This window comes from Physeter macrocephalus, chromosome 21 (assembly GCF_002837175.3).
Source record: "Physeter macrocephalus isolate SW-GA chromosome 21, ASM283717v5, whole genome shotgun sequence".
Classification (NCBI taxonomy): domain Eukaryota; kingdom Metazoa; phylum Chordata; class Mammalia; order Artiodactyla; family Physeteridae; genus Physeter; species Physeter macrocephalus.
The window spans coordinates 29,848,915-29,870,269 of NC_041234.1; the positions used below are offsets into that span (position 1 = coordinate 29,848,915).

The window sequence follows — 21,355 nt, forward strand, 5'->3', positions numbered from 1 at the left end:
AGGGTTTGTTTGTTTTAGGAGGCTGTGGTCTGCTGGAAGCCAAGTTGCAGCTGAGGGCAGGGGAGAGGAGCTCTCCCGAGCGCTCCAGAATCCCTGAGCAAGCCATCCCCTGGTAGGGGTGAGTGTAGGGGGTGGAGGCCGCGGGGGCTGTAACTGGGAAGAGAGATTTGCAGGACGACTCACCTTGAGGCGCCAGATGGCCAAGGGAGCGAACTTCACGAACTTTATCCTGTTGTTTTTTTATTGTTTTTGTTTTTGTTTCTCTGAAATGCTCAAATCTGAAAAGCCCTTCCCCTTCCAACCCGCTCAAATTGCAGTTGAGGTGGAAGACGTGGGTTTGGGCTGCAGATAAAAAGATGTGGTTTCTCTGTGGGGAACAAATGTCACTTTATTGTTTTGGATTCTTAACGTGGGTCACGTCTCAGCAGGGGGTGGCGAATGCCCTCGCCACACCCCCGCGTAACCTGTGCCCCTTTCGCCAGGCACCGGAGCTGCTGGTTAACTTGTAGGGGGTCCTTCAGGCCTTGGGGGCCACACTCTTAGCAGTCCTGGGGTGTTGCCATGGGGTGTACCAATCATCTTGAGCGCCTGAGGCAAAACTTTGAGGGGCTGTCAGGGAAACCTGGGATCTTTAGCTTCCCCAAACACCAATAGCCAGCCCAGATCTTCACCCAGCACCCCCTTTCCCCATACTAGTCATGTATTTCTAACCAGCCTAAGATTGCTTTGTCACCCACTGTCACGCCATTCCTCCCCCCGCCACACAAGGCACTATCCCTTTCCCTCCAGTATTATCCGGAGGGAGTAATAAGCTTTTTCTTTTTTTTTAAACACTCTCAAACAACCCCTTTGAGGAGGGGAATCCTGGCCTTCAGGAATTTCTTCTAATCAAACTCCTCTCCCTGCTCTTTCCACCAAGGTCAGAACTGTCTATGCAGCCCTCCATGGTCTGGCAGTTCCCCCCCTTTCTTTTTCTCCTGACACCACCCACAGACTTTCCAGTCTGCCCAGACAACCTGCCTTGGAGAGGTCATTTTTCACCCCTGCCCAGGGCTGACCCATCCTGAGAAGCACCCCAGAGAGTGGTTGCTGCTGTGGTCCTGGATTGTTTTGTGAGCCAGCAGGAGCATGGCAGGGGGGTGTTACTAAGTATGGGGCAGCCAACAATTTGTGGTCTGGCTGGGGGATTATTTGAGGGTAGATGAGGGTTTCCTTGGCCAAGCTGTTGAGGAAATGACTCGTGTGTTGAGAGGCAGGGTGCCTTTTAACGACTCCCTTTCTGCTGAATGTACAGTTGACCCCTATTATATATGAAGGCTCATTATTACACACATTTGGATATGCAGGGGGTAACATCATTTCTCCCATCTATCCCAGATAGCTTGATTCCTTCCAGTAAAAGCCAGCTATATATAACCTGGTTAGCCTTATTACTATATAAAGGGGCCATGGCATTTTTGTAAGGTGCAATGGTTGCCTGTATTTTTTTTCTTGCTAAGACAGTATGTGGCATAGTTCATTAATCCCCTTTTAATCTTTCGACCTTAGTTTTGTTTCCCCTTATGCTTCAGAACAATACAGATTTCTTCTTGAAAATAGCTTCAGTCTGTACACATTGGTGGGGATGGGATGGAAGGGTGTAGAAAGAGAATTGTATTGACAGATTGAAAACTTGGGTTCTAATCCTTGCTCTGCCACTCACTAGCCCCAGGATCCTGGGTGCATCACTTGCCCTCCCTGGGCTTAGGTGTCTCCATGTCTACTACGAGGTTCAAGTCTTTAAATAAGACTATGACAGTCTGGTAGCCAATCCTTTATGCCAGTGGTAGGCTCCAAATTGATCATATTTTCTACCACTTGGAGAGTTTCTTTTTTTAATTATTATTTTTATTGAAGTATAGTTGATTTACAATTTTGTGTTAGTTTCAGGTGTACAGCATAGTGATTCTTTTTTATTCAGGTTATATTCCATTATAGATTATTACAAGATATTGGGTATAATTCTCTGTGTTATACAGTAAATCCTTGTTGCTTATCTGTTTTATGTATAGTAGTTTGTATCTGTTAATCTCATACTCCTAATTTGTCCCTCCCCCTCTCCCTATCCCCTTTGGCAACCATAAGTTTGTTTTCTGTGTCTGTCAGTCTGTTTCTGTTTTGTATATACATTCATTTGTATTATTTTTTAGATTCCACATAAAAGTGATATCATACAGTATTTGTCTTTCTCTGTCTGACTTATTTCACTAAGCATTATACTGTCTAGGTCCATCCATGTAGCTGCAAATGGCAATATTTCATTCTTTTTTATGGCTGAGTAGTATTCCATTATATATATATGTGTGTGTGTGTGTATATATATATATATATATATATATTACATCTTCTTTATCCATTCACCTGCTGATGGAAACTTGGGTTGTGTCTATGACTTGGCTATTGTAAATAGTGCTGCTAAGAACATTGTGGTGCATGTATCTTTTCGAATTAGAGTTTTTGTTTTTTCCAGCTCTATACCCAGTAGTCGAATTGCTGGATCATATGGTAGTTCTATTTTTAGTTTTTAAAGGAATCTCCATACTGTTCTCCATATTGGCTGCACCAATTTACATTCCCACCAGCAGTGCACAAGGGTTCCCTTTTCTCCACATCCTCTACTTGGAGAGTTTCTCAATTCTTCCGGTAGTACTGCAGTTTGTGAAGGGGCATGGGGCAATACCATTGAGGGATGTATCCAGTCTTGGCGGCCTCCCACCCCAGTGACCTTTTGCATGCCAGCCTGTGTTTCCAGAGTAGGTGAGCACTGGGTTGCAGACACTCCCTGGTGGAGTCTGGGCTCAGGGAATAGGAGAGGACTGTTTTGGTGACTCCAAATCACTTGTGATGATCTCAGGTCAGGCAGAGACAGAGGTAAGGTGCCAGAACCATGGTAAGAAATATTGGAGAACCTCCTTTGGTGTCGTGGGGAAAAACACCAAAAACGATTTGGATCTGATGTGGTGTACATGCTTGGAGATAGCTTGTGGAACAGGTGGAGGCATCTTGGGAGTGGAGGAATTTGAGGAAAGATGATTAGTGGGAAGAGTGCATAGAGTGTGGAAGTGTATTTCATATTTGTTATGGGGGACCCTTTGGATCAGGAAATAATCAGGTTGGGGAAATCATCAGTTCCTCTAGGCTCCTATGATTTCCCTGAAAGTAGGGAATTCAGCTGCCGAAGTTGTGGAGACTGGTATAGCCTTCTCTTAACAATTAAGTGACAAAAAAAGAAGAAATGTTAAAAAACAACTATTATTATTGATTATCCCATGTGTTAAGGGATGGTTTATGATTTCCCCATACAGTGTGATGTTCCCAAAGAAATGTGACCAACTAGAGAATTGGGCCCATGCCCTTGGCGTTATTGATTCCTTTGGTTAGCATCTACCTCGTTGACCCAGGGGGCCTGTCCTGTCTGGATGAAGTGGAGATTCTCTTCTAATCAGACTTGGCTATTTGCTACCTAGGGGTCCCCCTCTACCCCCTCTACAGTGTAGACAGTCATCCATGAAGTTGGCTCCGTGCGCTGGAAAAGATCCACTTTGGAGGGTGGGTGACCTTTTCAAGGTTCTGGCGCCAATGATTATGCATCAGATAGGGCCTCTCAGAGGCCTCAGAGATTCAAATTGTATCCTCCTGTGGTGTGTGTGCGTGCATGCGTGCGTGTGTGAGAGAGAGAGTTGCTAAGCTGTAGTGTAAGATTCCTATACTCATTTTGAGTTCTTGGAAATGTGCCCTGAGGTTGGCTGAGGGTGGAGAAAAGAAAGGGTGGAGACCAATGTGGGGATGCAGGAAAAGGAGAAGGAGGAAAATTGGGGAGAAGGACAAGACATTGCAGAAACAGGCTCATCCTACATATTTGCCCTTTTCCTGGCCCATTTTTGGTGGCAGTCTCTGTCTGGCACAGTGAAGGAAGTGGACGCTAGTTACTGCCCTGGAACAAAGTAGGGTGGGGTGGGGCAGTAGCCTGGAGGAGGAAGAAGCTTCACCTCCTCCACTTAGTGTGTACTGATGTTGCTATATTATTTTATCCTCTTTGGACCCAAGATTCTATTTGCCAAATGGGGGTCGTTGGCCCATCTTTATTAGCACAGATGATGTGAAAATGAATTGGGCAAATCCTAATTCTGTGTGCCATCCTTAGCCTAGGAAAATGGCAGGACATGCTCTTTAAGTTGTTTTTATACCCTCCCCCATCCCCACTATGACTTTATTTCTAGAAGAAGCACACAAAGAGGCATTTGAGATTTCAAGAGGACGTGGGTAAAGTCAGATTCAGGCTGTCTTGTGGCTGGCAGTAGATTTGGCTGTGACTTTGAGTTCTTGTTGGGTGCAGAGGTAGTGTTATGTGAGAAATGGTAGTTCTGTGAAACCTTCTTAGTTATGTTACAGGCCTGGCCCACCCCCAGGCCAGGGCTTGGCATTCACAAAGGGACCCTTCATGGGGTGTGCTTCTTGAGAGCTTAGTCCAGCCTGGTTACTTAGATGAATCTCCTCCTCATCTCTGCTTCTAGAATCAGCAAAGATGTCTACTACTTCAGTTCCCCAAATGCTCCTCTCTCTCAGAAAGTAAGCTTTTGGGGACATGGGGTAGGAATCCATCCAGAGAAATACAAAGAAGGTTGGAGGGAGGTAGTAAGGCAAAGAGGGTGGGTGGTATGTCTGGTAACCCTTGGCTGAGCTTTGGGTACACACTACTTTGGGGCCTGCTGGGCTGTCACAATACACCTGGTAACCTATTGCAGTCCACACATGTGCTCCCTGAAGTGAAAAAAGGCCAAGCCTATTAGAGGCTTTTCCTTCTCTAAAACCTCAAAGAAAATAATTCAACTCCAGCTGGAAGACACTTGAATGTTGTCCCTTAAACAGAATTCAGATGATTTTGCCCCTTGCTCTCCTCCATCTCCTCCCAGGAATTTTTTTTTAAAATTTTTTTAAAAGAAAAGAGAGACTCAGATTTGAGGTTGGTGTTTATGGAGTGATTATCTGGAAGGAACATCAGAATTTTTATAGTTAGGCTCCTTCAGAACCAGGGGACAAAAAGATGCTGACCTGTCTGAGAAAAGTTAATGAAGAACAGCAGAGATTAAGTGAAGGGCTGCTCTCACTAAGCACCCTCCTCCCCCGCCCCTCACCAAAGGGCAGACTCAACTCAGGCCTGCTAACGGAATGCTGTTATTTGAGGTGGCTGGAATCACAGATTATCAGAGTGAGGAAGGCCTTGTGGAAGTCACCTGGTCTTAATCTTAACCGATCCATGTGCAGTATCCCTGAGCTTGTTCTCCTGTGGTCATGGGGGAGCTCACTCCCTTTTTAGCCAGTCCATTTCAGTGTTGAAAAGTTTTGACTATAGTAGACAGCTTTTTCTCAGATTGAGCTGAAATCATTCTCCAGCTACCTATTCTCTATGGGTCCTATAGCTCTGCCTTCTGGGACCACACAGAACGAGATGCTTTCTCTTACTTAGGACAACCTTTGGGAGGTCTGGAGACAAAGACTGTGTCTCTTTGTCTCATTTTTCTAGGCTAAAGAGCCTTAGCTCTTTCAGCTGTTCCTTACGGGATCTGAGATCCAGCCTCCTCCCACTCTGGATGCACTCCAGCCTGGCCATGTTCCTCTTGAGTTAGGGAGCCCACAGCTGAATGCAGTAACTGAGGAGAGTCTGACCAAAGTTAGGTAGGACCAGTCTTTAAAAAAACACAGCTGAAGACCACTTTGGCTCTTTCTGGCATCCATGCTATACGAAGACTCTGTGTCAAGCAAAGCCTTTTAGTGGAAGTATCTGTGCTGCTGCTAAGCCACACCTGCCCAAGGCCTCTACCTTGGCACCTGGGACAACTACATAAGAGATTTAGGAGGGGCACATCTCATCACTCACTATGTATTTAGAATTGCCCCTAGCCCTGCCCCTAGCCCAGGTCAGCCTTGGAAAAAGTGTTCTAAGGGAGATGCTAGAGAAGACATCAGCCATGAATTCCAGGAGCGTATATATTTCTACAACGAGATACAGACAAGGAATTTGTATAATAGAAGAAGGAAGTGGCATTTGGCGAATAGTGTCAAAATCAGACCTCTAGAACATCAGATTGATTGGATTTGATTTTTAACCAACTGCTGGCTTGGAAATTGTAGGAATAACCTCTCTGAACTTAATTTTCCCCTTCTGGAACAAATAGGTGTCTCCAAGCTTGAAGATGCTGACCCTATGTGACATACAAGCAGTCTCCAACTTACAGAACCCCTCGGTAGGAATTTAGACACAGCAGTCCCCAGCCCTGTCAGATGTTTATTTCTGTGCACATTGCCACTGGCACTGGCTGCAAATCTCCTATTGTTGCTGCCATTCCTGTGTTCTGAGGTCTTCTGTCTGTACCTGGAATACCCACAAGAGTCGTTCCTTCTGGAGGTCTTGCACTGACAGTCTCGCCCCTCCCCCACACCCTCACATCTACCAGTTTGTCACCTGAGTTGGGCAAATACCTTTTCTTGCTACTGAAGCCCTGATTGGGGAGTGTATTGAAGTGGAGCTTAATCCTCATTATCGCTGAAGGATGAGAGGCCTGGAGAAGAGAGAGTTAAAGTCTAGGAAATATGTCCCCCTGACACAGTTATTGATAGTGGCCACGTTCAGAACAGTTCTGGAGAGGCCTCTTTTATCCATAGTGTATCACTGATGAAATTACAGAACCTAACCACCATTTACAATATTCTGTCTATAGGGAACTGCATTCAAAGCTCCAAGCTGGTTATTTACGAAAGGTAATCTTGGAAAACAATCCATAAGTCAGGGACAACAAGTGCTCTAGATATCTCTGTTACATAGATGTAGGTGGGTTTGGGGTTTCTACTACTATCACTGCCCAGGTGCTCATATCCTTGATCCTGGGGCCAGATTTGTGTGTACATACAGTGTATGCATCATTAAATTTCTCTCTGAAACTGAACTCCAGGTTTACCTGATTTATCTTGTAATCAGCAAGTGACCCTTTTATATTACTTATGTTGGTACCTAGATCACTTTCACTCAGTTTCTGTGAAGGCAATATTTTGTTTCCTTGTGCTCCCCTGAAATACCTGCTTCAGACAGACTTCAATTAAGTCATTAATGAACAAGTTGAGATATTATTTTTCCCTGCTAAAGACTGTGTTCCAAGGACTGGGATGGGATAGAGGTTTGTCTCCTTACACCCCTTCGCCCCATCCAGTGTAAACAGGCCAAGTGGAAAGGTTGTCTTAGGCATTAGTTTTGCAAGGGATGATTCGTTCTTCCTCACATCACACTGGCATGTTTACTTGGGCACATAGCCATCCTGGCTGGGCCCTGAAATTGCAAATATCAAGATGACTTCGTTTCTCAAAGAGACTAACTCCTCCCCATTGACTTCACCTCCACTCCCTCCTCTTTCAGTGTGAGTCTGTGACTACGCCATGCCATGGGATGAGCACTGCCTGGTAGCAACAGAGACAAATTTTCCATGCATCTAGGCTACCCTTCTTTCATGTCCAGTCTTTGGTTCCCTGCCCCCACCCACCAGCACCAAGCTGCTTGAGGCCTACATTTGGGACTGTCTCATTCAAGTGTCACTACTTCTTGGTTCATTCATTGTCTTCCCTGCCCGTTGTCCAAAACCCAGCTTTTTTTGTTGTTGTTTTTCTTTTTTGGTACAGTGGGCCCTTCTAGTCTGCTGTACCAGCTCTGTCCCTCTTGGCTCAGCCATACTTCCGGTGTGGGGAGGTGGGGGGAGAGAAGTTCACAGAGTTAAGGTTGATAAAGTTTGAAAACTCTCAGCAAATTGGTAGCTGGATCGGGGGAACTTTTCTCATACTGTGTCTCTCTCTGTCCTGTTTCAGTGGAGGACTGGACCTTTGTCGCATTCCTGATATTCTCTTATCAACTCGCTGAGTAATCTTGGCATGTTATTTCACCTCTCTGTACCCTCCTGTTTCTTCTCAGCCTCTCCGAGGGGCAAGCTTCTGCTTTATTGATGGGATGCTAAGAGCTCCAGGATCTTCGCTCATGATCTAGGCCGTGGAAGTGTAAAGGCTGACTGACAGCAGGCAGTTCTTCCAGGGCTTAGCTTTTCTCCACGCTCCTACTTCCTATGTTTCCAGAAGTGGCTGTTTCCTGGTATGTTCTCAGGGACGGCATGCCGCATGGTCTGTTAACTTTCACTCAAGTCTTTTAATGTTACATCTGTGAGGAATGCGGGAGGTGGGACTAATTTGACAGGATCAAGGGTTAAGCCCAGTGATGGACAGACCCTTTGTGGTGTCTTCTGGCCCCCACCCTAACGCCACTCAGCAGATTCCCAGCTGTATGGTCTTCTCTCTTCCAGAGCCTCTGGCAGGGAAGTTTTGAATGGTTCTGCTATACTGCCTTTCACGGTCCATCAGAAATTGATTTTTCTTTTGGGGGAGGGGGTTGGGGGTGAGATGAGGTAGACCTGGGAGGAAAGCTCGTTCAACTAGTTATTCTGGAAAGGGGTTAGAGTCTCATGGCTGCTGCCCCATCTTTGCTTATGAGAACATGACAGGCTAAAGCCTTGTCTTTGTTGGGCCACCTTGCTGCTTTCCATTTCTTTTTGTTTGTGTTTGATGTAAGTAAAACCTCCTCTGAAAAATTCTGCAGGTAGGCCGTTTTTGATGGCATATTATCTCTGACTTAGAGGGTGAGGGATGATATCTTGGAGACTCAGGGGAGAGTAAGTATCAGTTCTTGACTCTCATGTTCTTTGAAGGACTTGACTGAGAGTTTGGAGCTCTGTCTTAATTTAAATTTGTAATCAGGGAGTAGCAAGGCAACAGGGAGAAAAGTGGACCAGGCAGGGACCTGGATACTCCACTTGTGTGGTTGTGCCTCATTGGATGGAGGTAATGCTGTTTGGTTGGATCTCAGCAACCTCTTGAACTAAATGGGTGATCCAGGCGTAGATATGGGGGGATAGGAGAGGTAGTGGACCTGCTATGTGGTAAATACTGCTACTTCTAGGTGTTTAACATATATATATATATTTTTTTTTTGGTGGTACGCGGGCCTCTCACTGTTGTGGCCTCTCCCGTTGCAGAGCACAGGCTCCAGACGCGCAGGCTCAGCGGCCAGGGCTCACGGGCCCAGCCGCTCCACAGGATGTGGGATCTTCCTGGACCGGGGCACGAACCCATGTCCCCTGCATCGGCAGGCGGACTCTCAACCACTGTGCCACCAGGGAAGCCCTAACATATATTCTTATTTAATTTTTACAGTAACTCTTTGAGGTAGATATTGATCTCCCCATTGTGCAGATGAGGGGACTGAGGCTCAGGAGAAGTTAAGTAACAGACTCCACATGGATGAGCTGGCATTCAAATTGACTTCTGTCTGACTCCATATCCCAGGCTGTTTCAACACTATCATGTTTACATAGGTGAAAGAAAGAAAGAAAGAGAGAGAAAAAGAACTGGATAAGAATATGACAGGGGGTGGGGAATGAGAGAAATTAGAGAAATGTAACTTACTGCAAAAATTTGTACTGTTACTAGTACATGCCCATCAGGGGTCAGGGTCAAAGGAAAGGTTTTGTTTTGTTTTATTTTGTTTTAAATCTCAAGTCAGGGTAAGAAGTATAAGCTTGGATTCAGAAGACCTGAAGTTCAGTCTTCGCTTTGCTGCTCAATATTTGTGTATGACTGGGCATGTCATTTTCCTCTCTGTGTCTCCATTTGCAAAATGAAAATAATAAAACTTGCATTTTTTCCCCAGTAGGGAGGGAGATTGATTTTATCTTTTATCTCATATAAATACTAGATGTGTATGTGATTTAAGAAAGGAAAAGCATTCTACAGGTGTCCCTTATTAAGCAGAAATGCTCTTAAGGGAATTCTGAACTTAAAAAATTAAGTGTATGAAGTTACCAAATCTTTGGAAGTTGTATGAAATGGCAGGACATCTTTAATGTGACGTTTGCTCCTGGCAGAAGTTGGAGGACCAGACATGATTTCTGGCTAATGTTTGAAGAGACAGCAATTTGAAAGGCTATGCTAAGCCTTGTTTGGCTCCTACCTAAGAGCTCTCAATTAAGCCTCCAATCAATCAATCAGTCCACCAGTCAACACGTATTTGTTGAACACTTTGTAAAGTGCCTTACCCTAAACTAGAGAATACAAGAGATAGCCACCGTGGAAGACCTGTTCCCTGGAAATGACGGTTTTGTTGAAGAGAGGCACTACTGCAAGCCTGGGGAACAAAAACCTTAATTTAAGTGCTGAAACCATGGGCTAGGATCTAAGAGCAACATTAAAAAAAATTTATTGAAGTATAGTTGATTTACAATGTGTTAATTTCTGCTGTACAGCAAAGTGATTCAGTTATACATATGCATACATTCTTTTCATATTCTTTTCCATTATGGTTTATCACAGGATATTGAATATAGTTCCCTGTACTATACAGTAGGACCTTGTTGTTTATCCATTCTGTATATAATAGTTTGCATCCGCTAACCCCAAACTCCCAATCCATCCCTCCCCCACTCACCCCTTGGCAACCACAAGTCTGTTCTCTATGTCTGTGGGGAAGAGCAACATTTATTCAGTGAGAAGAGATTTCTTTGCAGGCTGATGTGGTTAGGGAGCTTTGTGGAGAAAGGAAGAATTGAAGCTAGGCCTTGAGGGCTATACAGGATTTAGGTAGGTTGGGGAGGAAGAAAGGCATTCATCCCAGTTAGTACAAGTGCTGCATGTCCTAAGGACTCAGGCGACAGGCCAGTTGGGTTAACCCCACAGTGAACTGAGTAAGAGTATGAGCTCCCCAAGGGCCAGGTATGTGTGGTTTCTTCATTTATTCACTTATTAATTCATGCATTAAATTTACTGAGTGCCTGTTCTAGGAGCTGAACTATACTTCCTATGGCCTGTGAAACCAGCACAAAGCCCCATAAACGTCACTTTTATTTGCTTTCTAAAAATACTTTCATAGTGCGTACCTTGGACCAGGCACTGGTTTTCTATTTTAACACATATTAGCTCCTTTATCAACCCCATTTTACAGATGAGGAAATTGAGGAATAGAGAGGTTAGGTAACTTGCCCAATGTGATACTGCTTGTGTGGCTGGATAAGTGGATCAGTGAAGATCTGCTTGAGTAATGAGACATAAGGGTGACTGGATTTGAGCCAGTTATTCTGAAAAACCCAGAACATTGGGCTATAGGATGGATTCAGGTTGGAAGTATGTAGCCATTTTGTTGTTTTTTGGAGGATTAGAGTTAAAGTATTAAAAATAAAGCATCTAACACAGTACCAGCCATATAACTGCTTCCACGAGGAAAGACCTGTACTGAACAATTGGAGATGGCATTATAAAGGAATCAGTCATCTTGGCAACGTGCTGACTGTTGTTAACACATTAGCAAGTTGCCAGAGGTAGTGGTAATATACACCATTTGGATCTGAAGAAATGAGGGAGAGGCAGGAGTTAGAGATGAATCCAGTATTTCTAATCTAGAAGGCTCTAGGTTGTGACGGAGATTGGGAGGGCTAACCAGGTTTAGTTCAGTTTTGGATCTTCTGAGACCATAGGACCATCAGGGAAATGAGTTTCATAGGCAGTTCAGAAAAAGAAAAAGAATTTTATTTAAGGCCACTGGTCAGTTAAAACAACAAATCATTATTTTAGGAACATAATGGTTAACACAGATGATTTACTAATCTGCTGATTGTTGTGGAAATGACTTAATTGCCAGACAATCTCATGCCCCAACAGACATTGGAACAGGCCTGCATTGTTATTTAATGGGCTTTTCTGGTCATAGTTTGGTCTTGCTATCTCCTCCAATCTGCAGGCTGCCTAGTCACCTGAGGTATTACTGGCTGAAGTTCTTTCTGCCTAACTTAGTACTTTCAAGTGATGGGGAAGTCCAAAAATCAAACAAACAAAAAATAGAAGAAGCTGTCAAAACGCCAAAGTTCAGACATGAAGTTGGAAATGTTAAAAGAGTCGAGGCTGTTAAAAAACATCAGTTGTCTTGCCAAGATATTTAAGGATTGTTTTTGCTATATGAAAAGTAAAATGTGGAGGCTTCGTAAGGCAAACTCCACTGGAGTTTCAAGTCTGGATTGCATTTTTGTTGTTAGTAGTTTTATGCTCTCTGCATGGGGGAGTATTATTAATCTGTGAATATCATTGTTCATATTTCTGCAGTAGCATTTGTTCTTAAAATGTGACCTTTGAAAAAGCATTGTTAAACTTGCAAATATGATTTAATTGTTTTCAGTGGTGTCCTCACCGTACTTTCATCGTGAGTTTTATATTAAAATAAAAAAGAAATTAACACAACATTGTAAAGCAACTATACTCCAATAAAAATTAATTTAAAAAAGGAAATAGGGATTTACTTCACAAATTCATTGGCTGCAAATCTGGCTGGAAAACATCACTTTATTATTAAGAAACTTCTGCACATTTGGAGTGATTATCTGACCCAAACCCTAGACTGGATGTCCTGTATACTTACAGAAAATTCTCAGGAAAGGTTAACTTTCCTGCCTCCATCCTTCTTAGATTTGCTTTCTAGATCCGTTACTTTTTTTTGTACAGCATCACATGCTTTTCTGCATGGTGAAAAACTGAAATTCAGAATGTTGTAAAGATGCTTGTGCCATGGAACTTGGTCTCTTCACTCCCTCCCTCCTCATAGACAAAACTCATTTCATGCTAAAAATCTAATGGGCACATGGGTTCCCTTTACCTAACTCTGACCAGGTGAAATAGCTTGTAATTTATATTTGAAACTGATTTGAGTATCTAGCTGCTGGGGGTATTTTTGTGAAAAAGGCTACCCAAGTGCTCGGGCTTTTTTTTTTTTTAACATCTTTATTGGAGTATAATTGCTTTACAATGGTGTGTTAGTTTCTGCTTTATAACAAAGTGAATCAGCTATACATATACATATATCCCCATATCTCCTCCCTCTTGCGTCTCCCTCCCTATCCCACCCCTCTAGGTGGTCACAAAGCACCAAGTGCTGCGGCTTTTGCAAGAGCCAGCTTGCCAGTTTGTCTCTGCTGTGTGAGCTCTGGTGGGAGGATGATACTCTCCCTCTCTGGATGTAAAGGGTTAAATATGTAATTTTTCATGTTTTCCCATGCCTTTGGCTGGAGAAATGTGCAGTGTTCTGAAACCTGCCCAGGCCCTGCACATATTGTATCTGCTTAAGGAAGGTTTTGGCTCTTAGCCCTTCTCAGCTGCATTAGGGTTCAGGTTTCATTCTTCTCCCCTTCCAGCCACTAATAAAAGCCAAAAGAATTAAGGATCAGGGAGAGTTAATTCCCACTGCTAAGACCCAGGTGGGGCCCTTCCACCTCCCATCCCGGCTTCTAGGTTAGAGCCCTAATTTAGGGTTGAGCTCTAGTCTAAGCCTGTAAGTGACAGTGATCTGGAACAGGCCCCAGAAAAGCACTTGACAATCAGGTTTTGACTTATGTTGGCACCTCTCTCTCTCTTTCTCTCCCCCTCTCTCTCCCTCTCCCTCCCTCCCTCTCCCGCCTCCCCCCCCCTTCCTCTGTCTCCCTCTGTCTCCCTTCTCCCTCTTTCCCCTCCAGCTCCTCTGTTGGGATCTTAGAAGAGACCAGGGGCCAAGCCAACCGATGCTATTACAGAAATGGAAATGATGTATCATAGTTCCTTTCTTCTAAACTGGGAGTTTGGGATGAAGCTTCTACTTTTTTTTTTTTAAGTCCCTGACCCAACTTCAGTACAACATTAGGAGTCTCATTCAGAATAAGAAATGTCATTGATATCTCACCCAACTTAAAAGAGATGCATAGTAATGAGTTCTGAAATTGTGAGCTCAGACAGAGAAGGCAGCTTTGAAGGAGGATCTTGCAAGAGCTGGGACAGGCAGGAAGAAGCCTCCTTCTGGAACAACTACACTATTGTAGTGGCCTCTTCAATGGTTTCCCACCCTTTGATCATCCCCCCTCCCACTTAAACTTATTTAATATTTCCCTGCTATCTCCAAAATAGAGCCCAAACTACTTTAGCCTGGTGTGGGGACCATTGTCCATTGGGCTCGAGTCTTACTTTCTAGCATTCTTTCCAGGACCCAGATTCTCAGGCAGAGTGTTTTCCTCTCCATTCCCCCACCAACACACCTGGGAAGTTCTGGCCTCCAAATTTCCCATCGCAATGTTCCTGGAGTGGCTCAGCTTCATATTGCCGACTCAGAAGGCCCACTCCCCTCTCCCCTCCCCTCCCACTTGGGCCTAACCTTCAAGCCCTACTCTATGCCCCAAGCGCATCATCTCAGTCTGCTCCTGGTGGATGTAATCTCTCCCTTTTTGGAATGCTGGACTTCTGATTTTCCAGTAGAAATTTTGGGGTACTTTGCCCTGTGTCTGATTTGCTGGACCAAAATCTTCTAGAGGACAATGGCTGTGTCTTCTGTATCTTTGCTATCCTCAGCACAGAGCAGAGCAGATTCTCCATAATGGTTTGCTGGAAGAGTCAAGCAAAACTTTTGTACTCAGTAACTGGTCACGTCTCCCCATTAAAAATGAGAAAGCGAATATGACTTGAAGAGCTGGATATACTAGCCGAGTTTTCCAGTCTTTCTGAGAAACCTAGTAAGTGGGGTGAGCCTTGAATGACAGACACATACGAGCTTGGGACAGAGGGAACAAATAGAAGGAAGTAGTGGTACAGGTGGACATGGAGAGGGATCCCAGGTGCAACCCTGGATGAGAGGGGAGAGAGCAGCAGTGGAGGCTAGGGTCATCTACCTGCTTGTCGAAGAGCTGCCTCGAGTTGGGTTTGCAGTGGTTGGGTTTCTTGCCGCTGCAACTCCTGTGCGTGAGCTGTGTTCCTGAGGCTTGCATGTGGGAGAGGCCTGCTGGCTGATGATTACAGCATTCTCTTGCTGTTGGGAAGCGTTGCTGCGAGACTCTTAAAACAGCAGCCACCCCTCTTGTTGCTATGTGTTCAGGGAGGGTAGAGTGTGAGGCTTCTGCCTGACTCAAGTGTTTCATTGCTTCAGCTGAAGCAATGTGAACCTACTCTGTGTGTGTGTGTGTGTGTGTGTGTGTGTGTGTGTATGTGTGTGTGTGTGTTTTTTCACTTTTGCTTAAGCAAGCTCTAACGTGTTCTGTCTGACTAGCCTTAGATGTGAGTCACCGTCTGGTATTTATACCCAGTGCCTTAAGTGTCCTTATTATTTGACCATGACATTCCTTTTCTCACTGTTTTACTCAAAGCTGAGAATGCTGAAAGGGGCCAAAAGGAACCTTCTCCGTCCTCCTTCCTAATGGGGGTCTCATCTAATTGGCGCCTGTCTCTGTGGAAGTCAGTTAGGTTATGTCAGGACACTAAAGGAAACACATCAAAACTCACACTGGCAGTACTGTGACAGCTTAAGATACACTGTGGGGTCTTCTCTTAATTTGTTCCTGCCCAGACTAGTGCTAGAGAGTTTGATCGCTGGAGCAAACTTTAGGAACAGGCCTCGAAAGAGACCCCAGGAAAATGTTTATCCTCATCAGGATCGCATAGTAAGTTTGCAAGGAGTACAGCAATCTGAGAAAGTCTTAGAGGAGATAATTCAGTCTTTGCAGGCGTTGGTGGAGAAACAGAATGTTAGCTTGCTCCTCACTGCTGTTCCCATTTAAGGTTCTTCTGAAGTTGACAATTTTGTCTTGGGAGTGTGCTCTTAGAGTGTGGGAATGTTAACCCCATCAGGGGCACTGTTGTTATCAAAAGGACAGAGCCTCAGAGAGGAAGGACACGACGGCTAGCATGGTCATTTGGAGGCTAGGCAGGCGGTAAATCATTTGAGAATGAATTAAAAGTTCAAAGGGCAGGAGGGAATGCTTTGGGTGACCTCATAGGTGTGTGAAAAATCAAAGGGATAGCTGATGTGCTTTTATTTTTTGAGGGCTGGTTCGAAGGAGCAAGAGAATGGAAGTACACAGTAGGAAATTGGCGTCACTATTTTCCTGTGCTTGGGAGTCAACTCTGGGATGGGGGTGATCAAAGCTACCATTGATTAACTGCCAATTACATTCTGGGAATTTTATGTGCATAATCTCTAATCTTATCACTACTGTAAATTAAGTGATGGGATTCCTATTTTACAGATGAAAAAAAAAAAAAAAAAAAGAGGCTCAGAGAGGCCAAACAACATTCTCAAAGTAACAAAGCCAAGAAGTGGTAGAGCTGTGCTTTGAACCCAGCTTGGCCTGACCCCAAATCCTCTGCTTGTCCCACTATACTTTGGAATTTTGTGTCAAATCCTCTTTTTGTGCCTCACGTTCTCTTTCTAATACCAATATTAACTATTCCTCTGCCCACGTTCTGTGTGCCATAGCATTGGAGAAGAGGCAGGTCATACAGACCAGTCATTCTCAAGCTTTCCTGGGAAGTTTTGAAATATGTGCATTAGACTCTCAGGATTAAACAATATGGTGGTTGATATGTACTTAGTAGTGTCCCTATTCTAAGAGGCAGAAATTGAGGCTGAGAGAGTTTCCAAAATCCATTGGACCTGTAAGTGGCAGAGCTGGTATTCAAAATTCAGATTTTAGAGTGCCTTTTCTTCCCAATGCTCATGATGCCTCTCACACTGGGACAGCGGAAGTGATAAACAAAAAACTCTTCAACTGTCTGATGGACAGTGTCTACTTGAATAACTTTTCTCTTTTTTTATCTCAAACCCCAATATATCAAAAACGGAACTTGTTATCTTCCCCTTGCCAAACAGGCTCTGTCCTTGGCCTCCTGCCTCCTACTCAGCCAGCATTGAAATCTTGGAGTCACTGCTTATTCACCCTCTATATCCAATCAATCACCACATGCTGTCAGTCCTTCTTCCTTCAAAATAGCCCTCCTATCTGCTCCCTTCCTTTCAAATCCTGCTACTCCCACCCTCTTCCAAGCCCTTATTTATTTCTGGATTTCTGTCTGGCTTCCCCGCCTCTAGGCTCACCCCTTTAAAATTTACCCACTTCCTCTATCTGAGAATTTTAATTTCCCTGTCTGTACAGTGAAGAAGCTGAACTGGCTGGTTGATCTTTGCGGTTCTTTCCAGCTCTGATATTCTAGACCAGCAAACCCACCATTGACTCTCTTGTACTGCCCTCTCTCACTTGAACAGTTGCTCTGGCTCCATGCTTAGTCTTGCATAAAACTCTCCTCCATATTGTTCCTAGCGTCTTTATCCGAAATCAACTTACAGTTGAAAGGAATCTTAGAGGCCTTTCAAGTTGGCCAACACTGACCCACTGCCTGACTACCATTTATGCCACCCTTGACTTTGGTTGACCAGGCTGTGCTTGAACCCTTCCGTTGATGGTAAAAACTCTCTCACGAGCCAGCCCTTTGCACTGTCAGGCAGCTAGAGTTGTAAAAATCTCCTACCACGAATTGACAACAATTACTCTGCCTTTATGGCACTCTATTATTCAAAACTTTCTTCATTTTGATTTAAGTACCAACCCCTCAAGTTTGGCAACCCAAGTTCTCCATAATATGGCTTCTACCTTCTCTCCTAGCCTTAAATCCTGGATACTTCCTTTGCACTTCCTCCAAAAAAAAAAAAAAGGCTGACATTCGTTGCACACTGACTGGATGTCAGACGCTGTTCTAAGTCATTTTACATGTATTATCTTATTTAATCCATACAGCAACCATATAAATTCCTATTGTGCTTCCCCATTTTGCAGAGGAGGAAAATGAAGCATATGGAACTCTAAATGATTTACACAAAGTCTCACAGCTAGTAACTGGTAGAGCTAGGATGTTAATCCTGAAAGGCTGTTTTGAGAACCCATGTCCATAACCCCTGCCATATACAGGAAGCCCCAAATGTGACAGTTCACAATTTCCTAAACATACCCAGTGCTTTGTTCATCATCTTCTTTCAACACCTTCTTAGTCCTATCTACCTGACTAAACCTTGCCTATTCTTTGAGGCGCAACACAAATTATACTTCCTTCTGGTACCATTCTACTCTATCTTCCATCCCTCCATTCTTCTTCCATTTTCCTCCCATAAAATCCTTACAGTTTTCTTCACGTCTCTGCTAGAGCTCATCATGTTCTTTCTAATGAGCAGTGTGAACCTGTTTTATATTCCTCATGGAGATTTTTTTTTCATATTTTAAGTTTATATGAATCTTTGCTTTCTGAATCTGGTTTCTTTCTTCAGCTCAAAATTTCATTTCTCTCATTGACCTGTAGTTTGTACATTTGTTCCCAAGTACCATCAGTGACAGGGACAAAAACCAAACAGTTCAAGCATTGCCATCTGTAGTAATATTTTATAGTATATATTGCATAGTAATGTAATTTATATATTTATTACTTTTATATTACATTTATAAAATGTAATATGAATTTTATATATTATATTAATTATATACTATAATATTAATTATATATTATATTAAATATTTATTTATTTAAACTGAGAGCTGAATGAGGAGCAACCTAAAAATAAGGAGGGATTTTCTTAGAGCCTCTATTCCCAATATGACTGCCTTAACATTTATTACTTCTCATTTTCCCTCTTCCTAGCCCTTAACATTTTTTGCTATGCTATCTACAAAGTGATATAAATTTTGCTTTTTTACATCAATGGATAGATGGATGGAAGGATAGATACTTTGCCACTTGATCTAGAGATTGTGAGTGTGTGTGTGTGAAGTGTGGGGGGAGTAGGTGGTGGTGGTGGTTGTTGGATGGTTGGAGGTAGATGCTAAGAAAAAAAACCTTAATTTTCCCCCCAGCTTTATTGAGATATGATTGACAAGTAAAATTGTACGTATTTAAAGTGTACAATGTGATGATTTGATACATGTACACTTTTTTGGTGAGAACCCTTAAGATCTACTCTCTCAGCAAATTTTAAGTATGCAATACAGTATTACTAACTATAGTCACAATGCTGTACATTAGATCTTCAGAACTCATTCATTTTATAACTGAAGGTTTGAACCCCTTGACCAACATTCCATTTCCCCCACCCCCTATCCTCTGTCAGTGACCATTCTCTCTGTTTCTAATGAGTTTGACTTTTATTTTTAGATTCCACATATAGTGATACCAGGCAGTATTTGTCTTTCTTTGTCTGGCTTGTTTCAATTAGCATAATGCCCTGCAGGTTCGTCCATGTTGTCGTGACACTTTCTTTATCCATTTATCTGTCAATGGAAACTTAGGTTATTTCCATATCTTAGCTATTGTGGATAATGCTGCAATGAACATGGGAGTGCAGGTATCTCTATGAAATACTGATTTCGTTTCCTTCAGATATATTCCCAGAAGTGGGATTCTTGGATCATATGGTAGTTCTGTTTTTACTGTTTTTGAGGAACCTCCATAATGTTTTCTATAATGGCTATACCAATTTATATTCCCACCAACAGTGTACAAGGGTTCCCTTTTCTCCACATCATTGCCAACACTTGTTATCTCTTGTCGCACCTTTTCATGTACCTACTGGTCCTTTATATATTCAGGTCCTTTGCCAATTTTAAATTGGGTTATTTGTTTTTGTTTTTTTTTTTGCTATTGTTTGAGTTCCTTATATATTTCAGATATTAACCCATTATTAGATATATGGTTTGCAAATATTTTTCTCCTACTCTGTAGTTTGCTTTTTTACCCTGTTGATTATTCCCTTTGCTGTGCAGAAGCTTTTTAGTTTGATGTAGTCCCACTTGTTTAGTTTTGCTTTTTTTGCCTGTGCTTTTAGTGTCATTTCCATGAAATCACTGCCAAAACCAATGTCATGAAGCTTTATCCCTGTTTTCTTCTAGGAGTTTTATGGTTTCAGGACTGTAAGTCTTTAATGCATTTTGAGTTTATTTTTGTGAGTGGTATAAGATAAGTGTTCAGTTTCATTCTTTTGCATGTGGATATTCAATTTTCCCAACAGCATTTATCAAAGAGGCTATCCTTTCCCCATTGTGTGTTCTTGGCACCCTTGTCAAAGATTAGTTGACTGCATGTGCTTGGATTTTTGTGGGCTCTCTATTTTTATTCTATTAGTCTGTGTTTTTATGCCAGCATGATACTGTTTGGACTACTATAGCTCTGTAATATAGCTTGAAATCAGGAAGTGCAATATCTCCAGTTTTGTTTTTCTTTCTGAAGATTGCTTTGTTATTTAGTGTCTTTTGTAGTTCCATATGAATTTTAGGATTGCTTTTTCTATTTCTATGAAAGATGCCACTGGAATTTTGATAGGAGTTGCATTCAATTTGTAGATTGCTTTGGGTAGTATAAATGTTTTATCAATATTAATTCTTACAGTCCAAGAACATGGTATATCTTTCTGTTTGTGTCTTCAATTTTTTTTTTGTTCTTGGATATTCAGGTTAGTTATTCCTTTTTTTCTTAAAAAAATTGAAGCATAGTTGATTTACACCATTGTGTTAGTTTCACATGTATAGCAAAGTGATTGTATATTTATATATATATATTTTTCAGATGATTTTCCATTATACATTATTACAAGATATTGAATATAGTTCCCTGTGCTATACAGTAAATCCTTGTTGCTTACCTCTTTTATATATAGTAGTGTGTATCTGTTAATCACATACTCCTAATTTATCCCTCCTCCCCTTTTCCCTTTTGTAACCATATGTTTGTTTTCTATGTCTGTGAGTCTCTGTTTTGTAAATAAGTTCATTTGTATTATTTTTAGATTCCACTAATAAGTGATATCATATGATATTTGTCTTTCTCTGACTTATTTCACTTAGTATGATACTCTCTAGTTTCATCCATGTTGCTGCAAATAGCAATATTTCATTCTTTTTTATGGCTGAGTAATATTCCATTTTATATACATATATATGTGTGTATATATATATCTCACATCTTCTTTATCCATTCATCTGTGGATAGGAACTTGGGTTGCTTCCATGTCTTGACTATTATAAATGGTGCTGCTATGAACATTGGGGTGCATGTATCTTTTGAATTAGAGTTTTTGTCTTTTCTGGATATATACCCAGGAGTGAGATTGCTGGATCATATGGTAACTCTATTTTTAGTTTTTAAAGGACCCTCCATACTGTTTTCCACAGTGGCTTTACAATTTATATTTCCACCAACAGTATAGGAGGGTTCTCTTTTCTCCATTTGTGTCTTCAATTTGTTTTATAGTTTTAAGTGCATAGGTCTTTCACTTCCTTGGTTAAATTTATTCTTTTTGATGCTATTGTAAATGGGATTGCTTTCTTAATTTCTTTTTTTTAACATCTTTATTGGAGTATAATTGCTTTACAATGGTGTGTTAGTTTCTGCTTTATAACAAAATGAATCAGTTATACATATA

General features: G+C 42.3%; 1 protein-coding gene across 1 annotated transcript in view; it reads left to right on the forward strand.

Annotated features, from left to right (window-relative positions):
• The window catches only part of SHROOM4 (shroom family member 4), a 211,783-nt gene that overhangs the window by 1,069 nt on the left and 189,359 nt on the right, over positions 1 to 21,355 (forward strand). The window lies entirely within an intron of this gene.